This window comes from Mytilus californianus, unplaced genomic scaffold (genome assembly GCF_021869535.1).
Source record: "Mytilus californianus isolate M0D057914Y unplaced genomic scaffold, xbMytCali1.0.p SCAF_3, whole genome shotgun sequence".
In the NCBI taxonomy this organism is placed as follows: domain Eukaryota; kingdom Metazoa; phylum Mollusca; class Bivalvia; order Mytilida; family Mytilidae; genus Mytilus; species Mytilus californianus.
In genome coordinates this window covers 77,251,921-77,268,155 of record NW_026262679.1, presented here as the reverse complement: position 1 = coordinate 77,268,155, position 16,235 = coordinate 77,251,921, and positions in this window count along the sequence as shown.

The window sequence follows — 16,235 nt, the reverse complement described above, 5'->3', positions numbered from 1 at the left end:
CTCATTATGATACATCCTCATACAAAAGATGCAAGACCTAGGTAAAAAAAACAACAAAAAAAATGCATATGGCCTTGTTTTCTATCAAAAATACATTTATTTGACCTTGAGGTCAAATTTCAAGGTCACATGAAAGTCATCATGATATGTGACAGTCTACCTCATGATGATCCTTCAACATGCAAAATATCTAAGCCTTAGGTCAAAAGACAAGAAAACTATGCCCCAAATATATTATCAGAATGGAACTTGCTCTTATTTATTGAGGGTGGTGGTATTATAAAAAACTATAATTGAAAAAAATCTGGTGGATAAAAATTTATAAATTTTTGCAAAAATAACAAACTGATATAGCACTACAAATGGTTAGTTTTTAAAAAAAATTAAACGACACGTTTTTTTTTTTTTTTTTATTTTTTCTTCAAATACTTGACCCATCATATTCACTTTGGGGGGCTGAATCTGAGACCCCCCTTTTTTTAATTCGGACAAAAATTTTAATCCAGAATAAAAAAAATACAAGTTAAGGGAATAGGTGAACTGAAATTCGCCTCAGTTTTCACTATTAACTATGCTATTGTCAATTTAGGATCAATTTTAAATTTTTTTAACATATATACCCCTATACCCATATTTCTGAAACTTCCAAATTTGGCTGATATTAGCATGTAAAAGATGCCATATTCGAGTTGCCAAATCTTTTAAACGTATGGTTCAAATCCTTCGAAATTTTTATAAGATGTTAAGCTTAGCCTAGTTTATCAATGGGATAAAAACAAGAAAAATTAATTTATATATATTATCAATATCATTGCAATATCATTATTAAAATTTGGCTTTTAATTATAATTTTGGTTATAATTTTATATCTATTATATTTTCACATGATTATAACAAGATTTTTTTTATCTTTGCAGAAAGTATAAAATGGTTACTCATGTTAAGTGCACAGGAGACAAAGTAAAACACTTGGAAATGACAGATGACAGCAGATGTCGGACTTGAGTGGAGAAGCAGTTTGGAAATTTTAGTCTGAGAAGAGCTAATACTGCTGAAAAAAAAACAATCCAAAACATACAGGTAGGAGCTAGCTAGACTACAATAGAAATGTACAAATGTATTTACTCTCAACACAATACAAGATCCATCTTAATCCAGTAATATCATTTCCATGATACTTTTTTGTATTTTCAAAAATATATGCTTTTGATAAGGATTTTTTGTTCATGCAAATTCAGGACGATCGGGCTACTTAGAGACCAGTTTTATTTTTGGGCCAAATAAACCACTAAATGTACCTTTTCCTGCGAAAATTTTTATTTAGTTTACATGTTTTATTTTTGTCATTTAACAGTGCAACCACTTGTGATAAGTTACTGCTGTCTTAAATTTCGCAGGTTAACAGCCTTTCTTGTTACTGTTTATGTGCTGCTTATATATAAACATTGTAGTACTTCTCAGTGACTAGACAGAGTTGTAGCTTTTCATCAATGTTATCAGCAGCTAAATATATGTATTCTGTCTTACTCGGAATGACACCAGGCAGATTCCATATAAGAAATTGAAATGTCTGTCAAAATGAATAAATAAATAAAAATAATAATTACTGTTATTTTAAAGATAATCTGTGAATGTTTTGAGGACTAATGATGTTAAAAGAAATTATAAAAATAATTTTTGGATATGATTGTTTCCGTTTAAAGTAGAAATGATTAAATCAAGTTGAAAAAATGCAAAAATTTTGACAGAATTAACTCCCATTTTTTTACACGATGTTTATGTGTTGCAATGCTTTATGTTGACACTTGTATACTGGTATTTACTAGTGTAGTCTGGTTATTCAAACATCCCTGTTCCCAAATTTGTTACTTTTTTTAGTCAAAAACATCTGTGATATATATTTTTTTTCACTTTCAAATATTTTGCTTTATAGCTCAGTGTCTGTCAATAAATCTTATGTCAGGAATATCGCTGTAAAAACTTTCAAAATCATTGTAGGTTCCAATATATGCCAGTTAAAACTGTAAGTCATGCTGTGCATAAGAAAAAACACATGTTGATTCTTTCATTTAACTTTATTCAAGCAATAGTTTTAACTTATATGTTTCCTACATAAGATCTGTCAAACTTGTTTTCTTATGTCTGAAACATTTGAATGTGCTAACAGTTAAAGTTCTTTGACCTGTAGTGAAATCTTGTTAGATGTTAGGCTACAGTATTTTCCAGGAGTTTTAAAAATGACTTTCAACTAGGATTTGATTTCCAATGTCAGTCAAAAAAACCAAATATATATTGTCTGTCAAAATATCTTATGTATGAAAAATCTTATGTCAGAATCAAGTCTGTCAAAATCTTATGTCAGAAACTCAATTTGTCTGTCAAATCTTATGTCAGAAATAATAAAGTCTGTCAAATCTTATGTCAGAAAAAATAAAGTCTGTCAAATCTTATGTCAGAAATAATAAAGTCTGTCAAAATCTTATGTCAGAAAAAATAAAGTCTGTCAAATCTTATGTCAGAAACAATAAAGTCTGTCAAATCTTATGTCAGAAACAATAAAGTCTGTCAAATCTTATGTCAGAAACATAATATTTAAGGCTTCGTTTATTTAAAAAAGATGATGCTCATAATTTTTTTTTTTGTCAAATTGTCTTTATCGTTATTAGTAAAGCATGTATTCAAAAACAGAAGTTCATTGCTTATGATTTTTGCCTAACGTGCTTATGGGAGTTGTTTCACTTTCTTATATGGAATCTGCCACCAGCATGACCAGGTTGTGATACTCCAAAGTTTTTTCTATGAATATCGAGAAATGTTCTTTTCTATCCAGAGTCTGAATTGGAATTGCATATTTAGCTGTTATGTTTCTCTTTTAATTATTTTCTGGCTGATCATGCATGATTATGTACAAATTTGATAACAGCTAGGATAATTATATAGCTGTTGTTCAATCACTGTGTCTGTTTTTATGCTTCTAAAATAAATGCATGGGACATAATCATATATGTAAATTCTAAACTGTTGGTAGAGTGAATAAAGCTTTTTTTCAGAATATCCAACGGATAAGTTATCAGTATTCAGATGCCTAATGATCTGAAGTAGTCCTGTTGTTCTTGACCTTGATTTAAAGACTAAATAAACAAAATGTATTATCAAGGTGTGAGGACTACTACTTTTTTAATTTAAGGAATAATTTGGGTATATTAATTGCTTGAAAGAAATACATGCATGTTTTACAGTTTTCACCTCACTTTGACCTTTACAATTGATCATTTTAAGGTGACAGGATTTACCTGACCTTGACCTCATATTATATAATCAGTATAGTTTTTGTGACACATGAAATAAGATTTCCATATCAAAGGTTGTCTGTGGTAAATGAATATAAGCAGAAGTGTTCTATTTGTTTATGCCCATCTACTTTTATTGAAAAGAGAGAAAATAGAAAAAATGGCAACAAGTTTAAACTCTGTTAAATAATATGCATATTTTATAGTTGTCTACAAGATAATCTTGATAATGTTGACGGACTGAAAAGAAATTTGAGTAAGTACACGCAGTAGTTGGATGCTATTCATGATATGTATGGCGAAGTTAAGCCGGTCTCTGTGTTTAGGGTTCACAGATGCTATACCTCCCTTTTAGGTATAGTAACGTCCCCTTTCATACATATCAAGTATATTCTACTATTTGTACGAACTGAGTGCGATTCCTCAGTGAGCCTAAGCCTGGTGGCTCAATCTGACCAAGCTCCATGGCTAGGTCAAAAAAATCTATAAGACTGAGCCTAGTCTGGTGGCTCAGTCTTCCCAATGAGCCTAGCCTGGTGGCTCAATCTGACCAAGCTCGATGGCTATGTCAAAAAATCTTTAAGACTGAGCCTAGCCTGGTGGCTCAGTCTGACCAAGTGTGGTGGATAGGCCATTTTATGAACATTTTAGTTGGGAAATGAAGGATATTTTACTTAATTTTTTATCCATTTGGGAATGGGGGGACAAAGGGAATATTTACTTTCTATGACAAAATTTTTAAATTGTACAGGAGACTGTTTTTATCTTTTTTCAGTTAAAATTAAGCCCCCAAGTCAAATCATAGACTTAAAAACTGGTACTCCAAAAGGAAAAGAAAGGTGTCTTACTGTGGGCATTTGTCTTTGTGAACTAGCACCTTAAAGTCCAGCTAACCCACAGGCCGGCTGGCTAGTACAAGCAGACAGGTATTTTTTTAAATACCATTTGGCATTTTTAAACTTTGGCATTTTTTCATTGACTTTTTGCTTTAAATATTAACTACTTGGATTTTGTTACCATTTGGCATTTTTCATTTACATTTTTTTCATTTTTTGCAACATATTTTTTCATCAACACACCAAAAACACTTCAAAATTAAGAGTTAAATATACACTTTTGGCATTCATAATGATTATCAATCAAAATAGCATTCTATTTTCAAATTTACATTACACAATTTGGCTTTCTGTAACATTGGCTGTTAATCTTTTGTACGAATGCTATGATGACCATTATGTGTAGAAAATAAAAGAACTACATTTTTCAAAATTGGCTCAGTATCATATATCTAATATATTTCATGTCAGTTACTTTTAAATTTCGATCATATTTCTAAAATCATCTTCCATTTCTGGTACATCTGTTATATTAAAATTTTGTCTTTGGCAATTCATAAAATGAAAATCATTCAATTTTTACAATTTGAGTTAAAGTATTTTGAAGTTTAAATTTTTATTTTATTTCTAAAATTTCTCCTTATGTAAGTTACATTATTTTTGGAATGTTAATTTTTGATAAAGAAGAATGACATACAACTTGAATATTTAGATTACATAATTAAGCTGGATAACAAAGAGACATGTAAGTGCTAAATTATTTACTTTGGATTATGTACCTTACATGTGAATTAAGGCTTTTTGGTCAACAACCTTTTCCTATTACTCATGTGTGAAATTGTTAATAACACCTGTCACCCATGACTTGATTATTGACCAACCAGTGAAAATAGGTTGTGGTCAATGGAGCGATACAAGGTACTTTTTGATTGGTGAAAACAAGAGAAAGTTAAGAAATCAGTGATCATGTGACCACGCCCGCATGGAAACAATTTACGTTTTCAACGGTCACTTTGATTACTGATTTCCAATAATAAACATCTATATTTACTAGAACTTTCTCTTGTTTTACACCAGGTAAGTTGAATTATATTTTTTGTATTTTTGTTTTATTTAAATTAAAGAGTTTTAATTACTTTATACTTTTGGGTAAAGCAAACTAAAGTTAAAATTCATTTTATGATATTCACTTAAATTAATTGTATATATTTTGTATAGATTTTATTTCGTTTCCATTGTGATTAATTATTTTGTATTGGTTACGCTTAGGACGCGGCGCTTTTTATTTATGTAAACAATTGATAAATGTTTCAGGAATTTATTGAATACAAATCTATTCTATATTTAGAAATATAAAGTTGATTTTATAATAGTTATTTTCAAAAGTTTATTGAAAGTCCGGAAATATTTCATATTGTATCCGTATTGACTTTAAATATTATAATGTCCAGGGGAGATAATTTGTAATTTTTATTTGCCGGGAGAAATGTCTTTTGTTGATAAAACAATGATTATAGAGTTTTATCGAAAGCTAAATAACAAAGACATGAAACCTTATTTTCTACTTCATTATTCTGTAAGTTGTGTTTTTATATTTTGTATATAGATTGCATATTTAGTTCATAAATTAGGTTTTGGAAAGCGACACTTGTCCGCAGGATTTCAGTTTGTTTACAAAATTGTTTGAACATTTGAATTGACTTTAGAACTTATATCTAAGTTGAATTTAGTTAATTTATTGTATAACACACATACACGGAACTCGTGACAGAAGTACATGTTTGTTGCTTAGCAACAATGCCAACATGGGTATATTCTTTATTTTAATATTTTGCAAAAGGAGTAAATACTGTTTAAGCATTATGCAAGGTTATTTTACATACCAATTTATTCATAAATAAATTGTATTTGGTATTAGATTTTATGCGATTAAATATTAAAATAGTATGACAAAGATTTTATTAATTTTAAATGTTTATTGTTTCCATAGCAACAAATAATTATGCAAAACATTTGAAATTAAGTATCCATTTAAGTTGAAACGATTCGGTTTATTTAACATATTGTATTATGCATTAACCTGTACGTAAAGTTTTGTAAAGCTGTTTCACTTGATAAAATAGAGTTTTGGCAAGTTTTATTTAAGGTAACAGGTACGTAAATCGCTTGTCCAGCGATTTTTTTAAGAAATTGTATACACGTAGAACTTTTTAAAATACAAAGAAAAATCGAAAAATTTAAGTGGGTTACCGATCTACTTTCAAAGTTACAGTCATTTGAAAATATTAGGAAAACACCATAAAGTACATAGACATAACGTCAAATTTACGCCAAAAATGAGAAATTTCAAGCTTAATTTAATCTGCAGTTAAAACCATTCCTACGATTTTTCTATAAAATTAAATGTTTTTGTGATAGTATTTTCCTTTCTATTGATATATAATTTTCCTATGGTTACCGAACTCCCTTTTTATATATCAGCCATTGAAAGGGTGTTGCCGACGGGAAAAGATAGTTGCATGACGTCGCCGAAAACGATTACGCAACGTCAAATCTCCATCAACAGAATCAAAATCAAAATAGAAATATTGTCACACAAAGACAACGACTGCTTCATAAACGTGTCTCTTTGATTATAATTTGTTCCTCTTAACTAATGCGCTATAGCGCCTATGGAATATTTATCCTGTCTGAAAAATGTATTATTTACCGATTATTATTTTTTTTACGGATTATATGAGACCCTAGACATGTATAGCTTATTTCTTCAATCAGTGTGGGGTTTACGTCAATGAAAAAAAAATTCCCTTGAATTTGACAGTTGTAGGAAATTAATCCTACATTTCATTGCAGTAAAAAAAAAATTCTGGGTCATAAACATATATCTTGGGTGCTTCTAAGCGCCATTATATTTTTATTTTGTGTTTCAATAGAATATTTTGAAAACTTTAGGTTACATGGTTACTAAAGCTGGTACATGGATAAAAAAGAGGTGAACATTTGATTGGTTAACTTCCAGTGATGGTTATTTTCTTATATGCAATGAAATGTTATGTGAAATTTTTTCTATGGTACTGGACAGGATAAAACTTTACTCATGCCAAGTATTACTTTATTTGAAACATAGATAAATTCTGCACAATTTTTTTGAAAAGTGCAAATTTAACGAAGACTAATAGGGGAAAATCAATGGTGATATTACACCTAAAGGGTAATTTTTGAGCAGTGGATTTGTAATTTTTCCTTCGCGTATTTTCATGCTTTAAACTCATTATTCACAATGTTCATTTCAAATTGACTAAAGAGCAACGTGAAAACTTTTTTTTTATAATTTTTGTTCATTTTGAAAGAACATTTTACGTCCATGCACAAGGTCCCACCCCCATTTCGATTCGCATTCCATTTTCTTTTCCTTTTCTCTTGCTTACCCTTCTGATGTAATTCCGCAAATTTCATGTCACGCAGCAATTTAAAACTCTTGTTCAATATTTTTATTAAAAATTATTTGCTTGTTAATTCTTTATTTTTCACACTCGGTACTAGCACTTTCCACTTCTATTTATAGACCATATTGCAGACGTGAAAGAAAGCACTGTAAACAACGGTTTTTTGTTTGTATAAACTTCCAAATGTTTATACTTATGCGAGAAAGTGATTATATAACACGAATATCAAATCAAGAATAATATCATTATTTATTAAGCATAGAACAGTGTATTTCCTCTTTTTTGTCGAGAATTGAATATCTCTTAGTGTTGACAGTTGTTTTGAGAAACAAATATATTTCTTTGTATGCAACTGTAAGTGTAAGTCATCGACTATAGGCTATTTGCTATGGAATTTCAATAAATAAAATAAAAATATTATAGTTTGAGCTTAATTTGTTATTGTGTGTATATGCAGGTGTTTGTAATATTCTTACCCATACTACTGTACATTTTGTATTCACGTCCCATATCAACATTCCCTTTTTTGAAGTATCTGATCAATGCCGTTTACCAGTGTTTATTAAGTTTGTGTAGGGACAGCTACAACAAGGTACAGTACAACCTGTGACTTCCTCTTAGTTATGTCCACCCTCTTGTATGGTCACCATCGAATGGTGGCCATTTATTGGGGTATTCAATCTTGAGATGTTGGCCGTCATAAAACATAGGTTGATGTTTTATCTAATTATGTTACCTGTTGAAATCAATCAGGGTTGAAGTTTTCAGCTTGTATGTTTCATTAAAATTTACCTGTACATGTAACTCAGGTTTCTTCTCAAATTGACGTTTCACCTTTTCTTGAAAATGTAGAATAGAATGTTTGTTTTAGTCTTTGTTAATTCATATCATTTGTTGATTTTTCTGTCTTTAAATTTACATATTTTCTAATGTTTTTATTTCTTTATGTTATTATTATTTTTTATTTGTTTTTTTTTTTGCTTCTTATTCTTTTAATTTCTTCTTGGAAAGAATCTTGAGTAGAAATGACAAAAATTCAAAGATAAGTTATTGACTAGCATTTGAAAACAATAGAGAGAATCCTTTAAATAATTATTTTTTCAGTAAAAATAAAGTTAATGTACATGATGTACATGGTATTCTATTGTTCGTTTGCATTATTAAATGAATTATTATTAATTATAACTTATAATCATGCCCTATGATATGTTTAAAGGAACCATGAAGCAAGTAATTTAACAAGCCAGTTTATTCACAAATTTAAATTATCAATATCATCATGATCATGAATATCAATCCTTTTACAATAAATTTTGTTAACAAAGTTGTACAATCTATTATCATGATTATTATTCAGGAAAACTACAAATATCATTATATGGTATAGGAACAAACTATTTTTTTTATCTTTGATATTTTTCAAATCTCAAAATGAGTTTTGCATGAAGAATCACTAAAGAGACTTACAAAGAAATTATTTAAAGAAAAAATTGTCTTGCTTTTTGAAACAATTGTAAACTTATCAAATATGTTATCTTCAGTTTGGCTAATTTTGTCAGTTAACAGGCAAAATTTGTCTCCAGAAAAAATAAAGTACACTTCTCTATAGATTGTGACATTTTTATGGTCTATTAATTAAATCACTTTTTGTTCTGTGTTTTATATTGTCGAAACTGCAGGACTGGCATATGCATGATACATATTCTTGCTATACATTTGCAAAGAATATTTCACTCAACTCAGGCCTTTTAGATAAAGTTAATAATTGCAGGGACTTGAATGAATTAGATTCTTAAAAGCCCTTGATAAAAAATGAATTTTAAGAAAAAAAATAAAAATATTTTTGAAAATTAAATAAAAACTTATGATGAAAACAGTACACTCAAATGCTTCACTAAGTAAAAAAAAAGTGGTCATAATTTAGAAATAGAAAATGGTGAATAAAAATTCCTATAAAGATAGAATTCTTTGTAAAATTAACATAACAACTTAGAGATAATCTATTTGAAAATTGTTTACCTTCTCATAATAATGTCTCTGACCAGTTTATGAATAAAATCTTGAATCTTATGAATAAAATCTTGAATCTTATGAATAAAATCTTAACCAAGAAAAAAAAGTAAAAGAAATGCTAAACCTCTATAACATGGAACATGTTTAAAATACTGGCTCCTTTATAAAAGAAAGTCATTAGAACTGAGGGCAGAAACCTAATAACTTTTTTACATGTGTTTTGATTTCTTATAGAATTTTTATTTCTTAGCATTATAATGTTCGTTTTGGTTTTTTTTTTGTCAGAAACTTGATTAAATTGTAATATGTTTATATGAAAATAAAAAAATTATCAAATTTTTCTGTAATGAATATTTTGAATATACATGTATTTATTCAATAGAGAAATAATGAATTGCCTTAATTTTATTTAGAATAAGTCCTAAAGATAATCTTAAACATTTGTTAAACAATGTTAAATGCAGTAAGTATAAACAATTTTGATTTTAGAAAATTAATTTGAGAAACACCTTTTCAATGGGAAAAGGCAGGCGTTGTGAAAGTTTGCATTATATTAGAAGATGATATTCATTTATTATTCACTTGCCAAAAAATACATGTAAAAAATAACTTAAATTGATAGAATTATTTAAAAGTTATAACATCAAAATAAACATTTGCAAACAGTCATGAGAAAATTTTTACAAAAAAAAAGCTAGGAAGTTATATGTTCAACTAGTTTTATTAATACATTTTATTTTAGAATTTTCTTGTCATAATCACAGTTATTAAATTTGACAAACACAAAAAGTCATATATTTTCCCTGAGACACTTTACCTGTAAGTTATGTAATTTTAACACTTCAATGCAGTTATGATTTCTCTTTATCCTTGACTAGTTTTTGATTAATACCTTGTGTATTAATTAAGCAGCAAGGGGTATAATGATGGACATTTAGGGCCATCATGGTGACCATATTTTTTATGGCCACCATTAATAAGATAATGTCACAGGTAGTACTGTATATACAAACACTTGCGAGATCATATTTTTGTTCTTTTAAACAGTTGTGTAGAAACAATGGTGCATAGCAGTTCTTGCAAGCTTTAAGTTGGCCAGCTAGTAACCCAACTCAACCACTCTTCGACCATCACGCCATGCCAAATTACTTTCATTTTCTTGGGAGGGAAGCAATGTTTCACTCGGACAAAACATTTCATTTCCAATTATACATTTTTTGTTATATTTTGATGAGAAGCATTTAATACTTTTCAACCGAATTGACCATTTTTCCGACGAAGCGGAATACCTTCCGACATCTTGAAAATATTTTTCTGGTGTAAGGGAGATAACTCTCATATCAACGAACGCAAATTTTCCCGTTTTCCGCTAGAGGCATTCATTTACGTACCTCTCACCTTAATTGATTAAAATTTGCATAGAGTTATGTCCCTTAATTTAGTTCAGTTGTGAAATTCTAAATTTATTATCAAGTGAGACTTGCTATTTTATTGTGTAAAATCTGTAGCACTTTGATTACTGATTTCCAATAATAAACATCTATATTTACTAGAACTTTCTCTTGTTTTACACCAGGCGCTAAAAGTCATCAGACGCAGCAGAAAAGTCAGTAAGACACATCTTATAAAAATTGTATTCATCTACTAACCAACTTTTCTGATAGGGACTTAACACCAAGCAGAAGGGGAATAGGTGATAGGTGGCTAAGATTGTCGTGAAAGGGTGAGAAAAGGAGGGAGAAAAAGAGAATGATTGAGAGGGTGAGATTATATGATTGAGAGTGGTATGTAGAGAGGGAGAGAAAGTGTGAGAGAACGTGATTTCATAGTAAGGACATGATGTACTGGTCTAATGGAAGTGCAGTTTTCTGTTTAGTCACATGTAGTTTCTGTTTTCTTCAGTAATCTGTTAATTTTAAATCATGAAATTACTGCTGTCTAAAATTTCACAGGTTAACAGCCTTTCTTGTTACTGTTTATGTGCTGCTTATATATAAACATTGTAGCACTTCTCAGTGACTAGATAGAGTTGTAGCTTTTCATCAATTTTAGCATCAGTTTCTGTACATATAGAAATTTTCTTTTCTTTCAATAATCTGAACTGGAATTCATTTTTAGCTGTTAGGTTTCTTTTTATCCTTTTCAGGCTGATCATGATTTTGAGGATGATTTACAAATTTGAGGATATTAATATACTGTTGTTCAATCACTGACAACTGTCCACCAGCTTTCAAATGAAGTGGATGTAAGCAATTATAAGCCACTGTACAGTCTTCAAAATTGTGAAAAATACACTGTATAGTCAGCTATAAAAGGCCCCATCATGAAAAATGTGAAACAATTCAAACAAGAAAAATAACAGCCTATTTATTAAGTTTCATGTTTATGTTGAGCATGTTGGGGACAACCTGCCAGATAGAGAATGGTCCATCTCCTCTGAGAAAATAAAGATGAGCAAACAAAGACAACTAACAACACATGGTCAAGATCCCTGCCTGACTGTACAGGAGCACAATGTGTCATGCTTAAACCAGATTTATGTGCATATAATCCTTCCATCTTTGTCTATCAAGATGGTATAATTGCAATGAATGGACACAAGGTGAAAAAATAATACAAAAGATTGGAAAATAGGTTGCCTCTGTGACAGTTCATTGCAATATCATTATTAAAATTTGGCTTTTAATTATAATTTTGGTTATAATTTTATATCTATTATATTTTCACATGATTATAACAAGATTTTTTTTATCTTTGCACAAAGTATAAAATGGTTACTCATGTTTAGTGCACAGGAGACAAAGTAAAACACTTGGAAATGACAGATGACAGCAGATGTCGAACTTGAATGGAGAAGCAGTTTGGAAATTTTAGTCTGAGAAGAGCTAATACTGCTGAAAAAAACCAATCCAAAACATACAGGTAAGAGCTAGCTAGACTACAATAGAAATGTACAAATGTATTTACTCTCAACACAATACAAGATCCATCTTAATCCAGTAATATCATTTCCTTGATATTTTTTTGTATTTTCAAAAATATATGCTTTTGATAAGGATTTTTTGTTCATATATATGAAAATGACTGAAACCAGATGTTTCCATTACCTATTATGAGTAAAATACTGGCTAACAACTTATATATTAATCATTTATTAATTGATTGTTGTTTGCCTTATTTCCAAGAGCAAATATTTCATGCAAATTAAGGACGAACCGGCTACTTAGAGACCAGTTTTATTTTTGGGCCAAATAAACCACTAAATGTACCTTTTCCTGCGAAAATTTTTAGTTTAAATGTTTTATTTTTGTCATTTAACAGTGCAACCACTTGTGATAAGTTACTGCTGTCTTAAATTTCGCAGGTTAACAGCCTTTCTTGTTACTGTTTATGTGCTGCTTATATATAAACATTGTAGCACTTCTCAGTGACTAGACAGAGTTGTAGCTTTTCGTCAATGTTATCAGCAGCTAAATATATGTATTCTGTCTTACTCGGAATGACACCAGCATGACCAGGTTGTGATACTCCAAAGTTTTTTCTATGAATATTGAGAAATGTTCTTTTCTTTCCAGAATCTGAATTGGAATTGCATATTTAGCTGTTATGTTTCTCTTTTAATCATTTTCTGGCTGATCATGCATGATTATGTACAAATTTGATAACAGCTAGGATAATTATATAGCTGTTGTTCAATCACTGTGTCTGTTTTTATGCTTCTAAAATAAATGCATGGGACATAATCATATATGTAAATTCTAAACTGTTGGTAGAGTGAATAAAGCTTTTTTTCAGAACATCCAACGGATAAGTTATCAGTATTCAGATGCCTAATGATCTGAAGTAGTCCTGTTGTCCTTGACCTTGATTTAAAGACTAAATAAACAAAATGTATTATCAAGGTGTGAGGACTACTACTTTTTTAATTTAAGGAATAATTTGGGTATATTAATTGCTTGAAAGAAATACATGCATGTTTTACAGTTTTCACCTCACTTTGACCTTTACAATTGATCATTTTAAGGTGACAGGATTTACCTGACCTTGACCTCATATTATATAATCAGTATAGTTTTTGTGACACATGAAATAAGATTTCCATATCAAAGGTTGTCTGTGGTAAATGAATATAAGCAGAAGTGTTCTATTTGTTTATGCCCATCTACTTTTATTGAAAAGAGAGAAAATAGAAAAAATGGCAACAAGTTTAAACTCTGTTAAATAATATGCATATTTTATAGTTGTCTACAAGATAATCTTGATAATGTTGACGGACTGAAAAGAAATTTGAGTAAGTACACGCAGTAGTTTGATACTATTCATGATATGTATGGCGAAGTTAAGCCGGTCTCTGTGTTTAGGGTTCACAGATGCTATACCTCTCTTTTAGGTATAGTAACGTCCCCTTTCATACATATCAAGTATCTTCTACTATTTGTACGAACTGAGTGCGATTCCTCAGTGAGCCTAAGCCTGGTGGCTCAATCTGACCAAGCTCGATGGCTATGTCAAAAAAATCTTTAAGACTGAGCCTAGCCTGGTGGCTCAGTCTTCCCAATGAGCCTAGCCTGGTGGCTCAATCTGACCAAACTCGATGCCTAGGTCAAAAAAATCTTTAAGACTGAGCCTAGCCTGTTGGCTCAGTCTGACCAAGTGTGGTGGATAGGCCATTTTATGAACATTTTAGTTGGGAAATGAAGGATATTTTACTTAATTTTTTATCCATTTGGGAATGGGGGGGCAAAGGGAATATTTACTCTCTATGACAAAATTTTTAAATTGTACAGGAGACTGTTTTTATCTTTTTTCAGTTAAAATTAAGCCCCCAAGTCAAATCATAGACTTAAAAACTGGTACTCCAAAAGGAAAAGAAAGGTGTCTTACTGTGGGCATTTGTCTTTGTGAACTAGCACCTTAAAGTCCAGCTAACCCACAGGCCGGCTGGCTAGTACAAGCAGACAGGTATTTTTTTAAATACCATTTGGCATTTTTAAACTTTGGCATTTTTTCATTTGGCTTTTTGCTTTAAATATTAACTACTTGGATTTTGTTACCATTTGGCATTTTTCATTTACATTTTTTTTATATTTTGCAACATATTTTTCATCAACACACCAAAAACACTTCAAAATTAAGAGTTAAATATACACTTTTGGCATTCATAATGATTATCAATCAAAATAGCATTCTATTTTCAAATTTACATTACACAATTTGGCTTTCTGTAACCTTGGCTGTTAATCTTTTGTACGAATGCTATGATGACCATTTTGTGTAGAAAATAAAAGAACTACATTTTTCAAAAGTGGCTCAGTATCATATATCTAATATATTTCATGTCAGTTACTTTCAAATTTGGATCATATTTCTAAAATCATCTTCCATTTCTGGTACATCTTATAAAAATTGTATTCATCTACTAACCAACTTTTCTGATAGGGACTTAACACCAAGCAGAAGGGGAATAGGTGATAGGTGGCTAAGGTTGTCATGAAAGGGTGAAAGGGTGAGAAAAGGAGGGAGAAAAAGAGAATGATTGAGAGGGTGAGGGTATATGATTGAGAGTGGTATGTAGAGAGGGAGAGAAAGTGCGAGAGAACGTGATTTCATAGTAAGGACATGATGTACTGGTCTAATGGAAGTGCAGTTTTCTGTTTAGTCTCATGTAGTTTCTGTTTTCTTCAGTAATCTGTTAATTTTAAATCATGAAATTACTGCTGTGTAAAATTTCACAGGTTAACAGCCTTTCTTGTTACTGTTTATGTGCTGCTTATATATAAACATTGTAGCACTTCTCAGTGACTAGATAGAGTTGTAGCTTTTCATCAATTTTAGCATCAGTTTCTGTATATATAGAAATTTTCTTTTCTTTCAATAATCTGAACTGGAATTCATTTTTAGCTGTTAGGTTTCTTTTTATCCTTTTCAGGCTGATCATGATTTTGAGGATGATTTACATATTTGAGGATATTAATATACTGTTGTTCAATCACTGACAACTGTCCACCAGCTTTCAAATGAAGTGGATGTAAGCAATTATAAGCCACTGTACAGTCTTCAAAATTGTGAAAAATACACTGTATAGTCAGCTATAAAAGGCCCCATCATGAAAAATGTGAAACAATTCAAACAAGAAAAATAACAGCCTATTTATTAAGTTTCATGTTTATGTTGAGCATGTTGGGGACAACCTGCCAGATAGAGAATGGTCCATCTCCTCTGAGAAAATAAAGATGAGCAAACAAAGACAACTAACAACACATGGTCAAGATCCCTGCCTGACTGTACAGGAGCACAATGTGTCATGCTTAAACCAGATTTATGTGCATATAATCCTTCCATCTTTGTCTATCAAGATGGTATAATTGCAATGAATGGACACAAGGTGAAAAAATAATACAAAAGATTGGAAAATAGGTTGCCTCTGTGACAGTTCATTGCAATATCATTATTAAAATTTGGCTTTTAATTATAATTTTGGTTATAATTTTATATCTATTATATTTTCACATGATTATAACAAGATTTTTTTTATCTTTGCACAAAGTATAAAATGGTTACTCATGTTTAGTGCACAGGAGACAAAGTAAAACACTTGGAAATGACAGATGACAGCAGATGTCGAACTTGAATGGAGAAGCAGTTTGGAA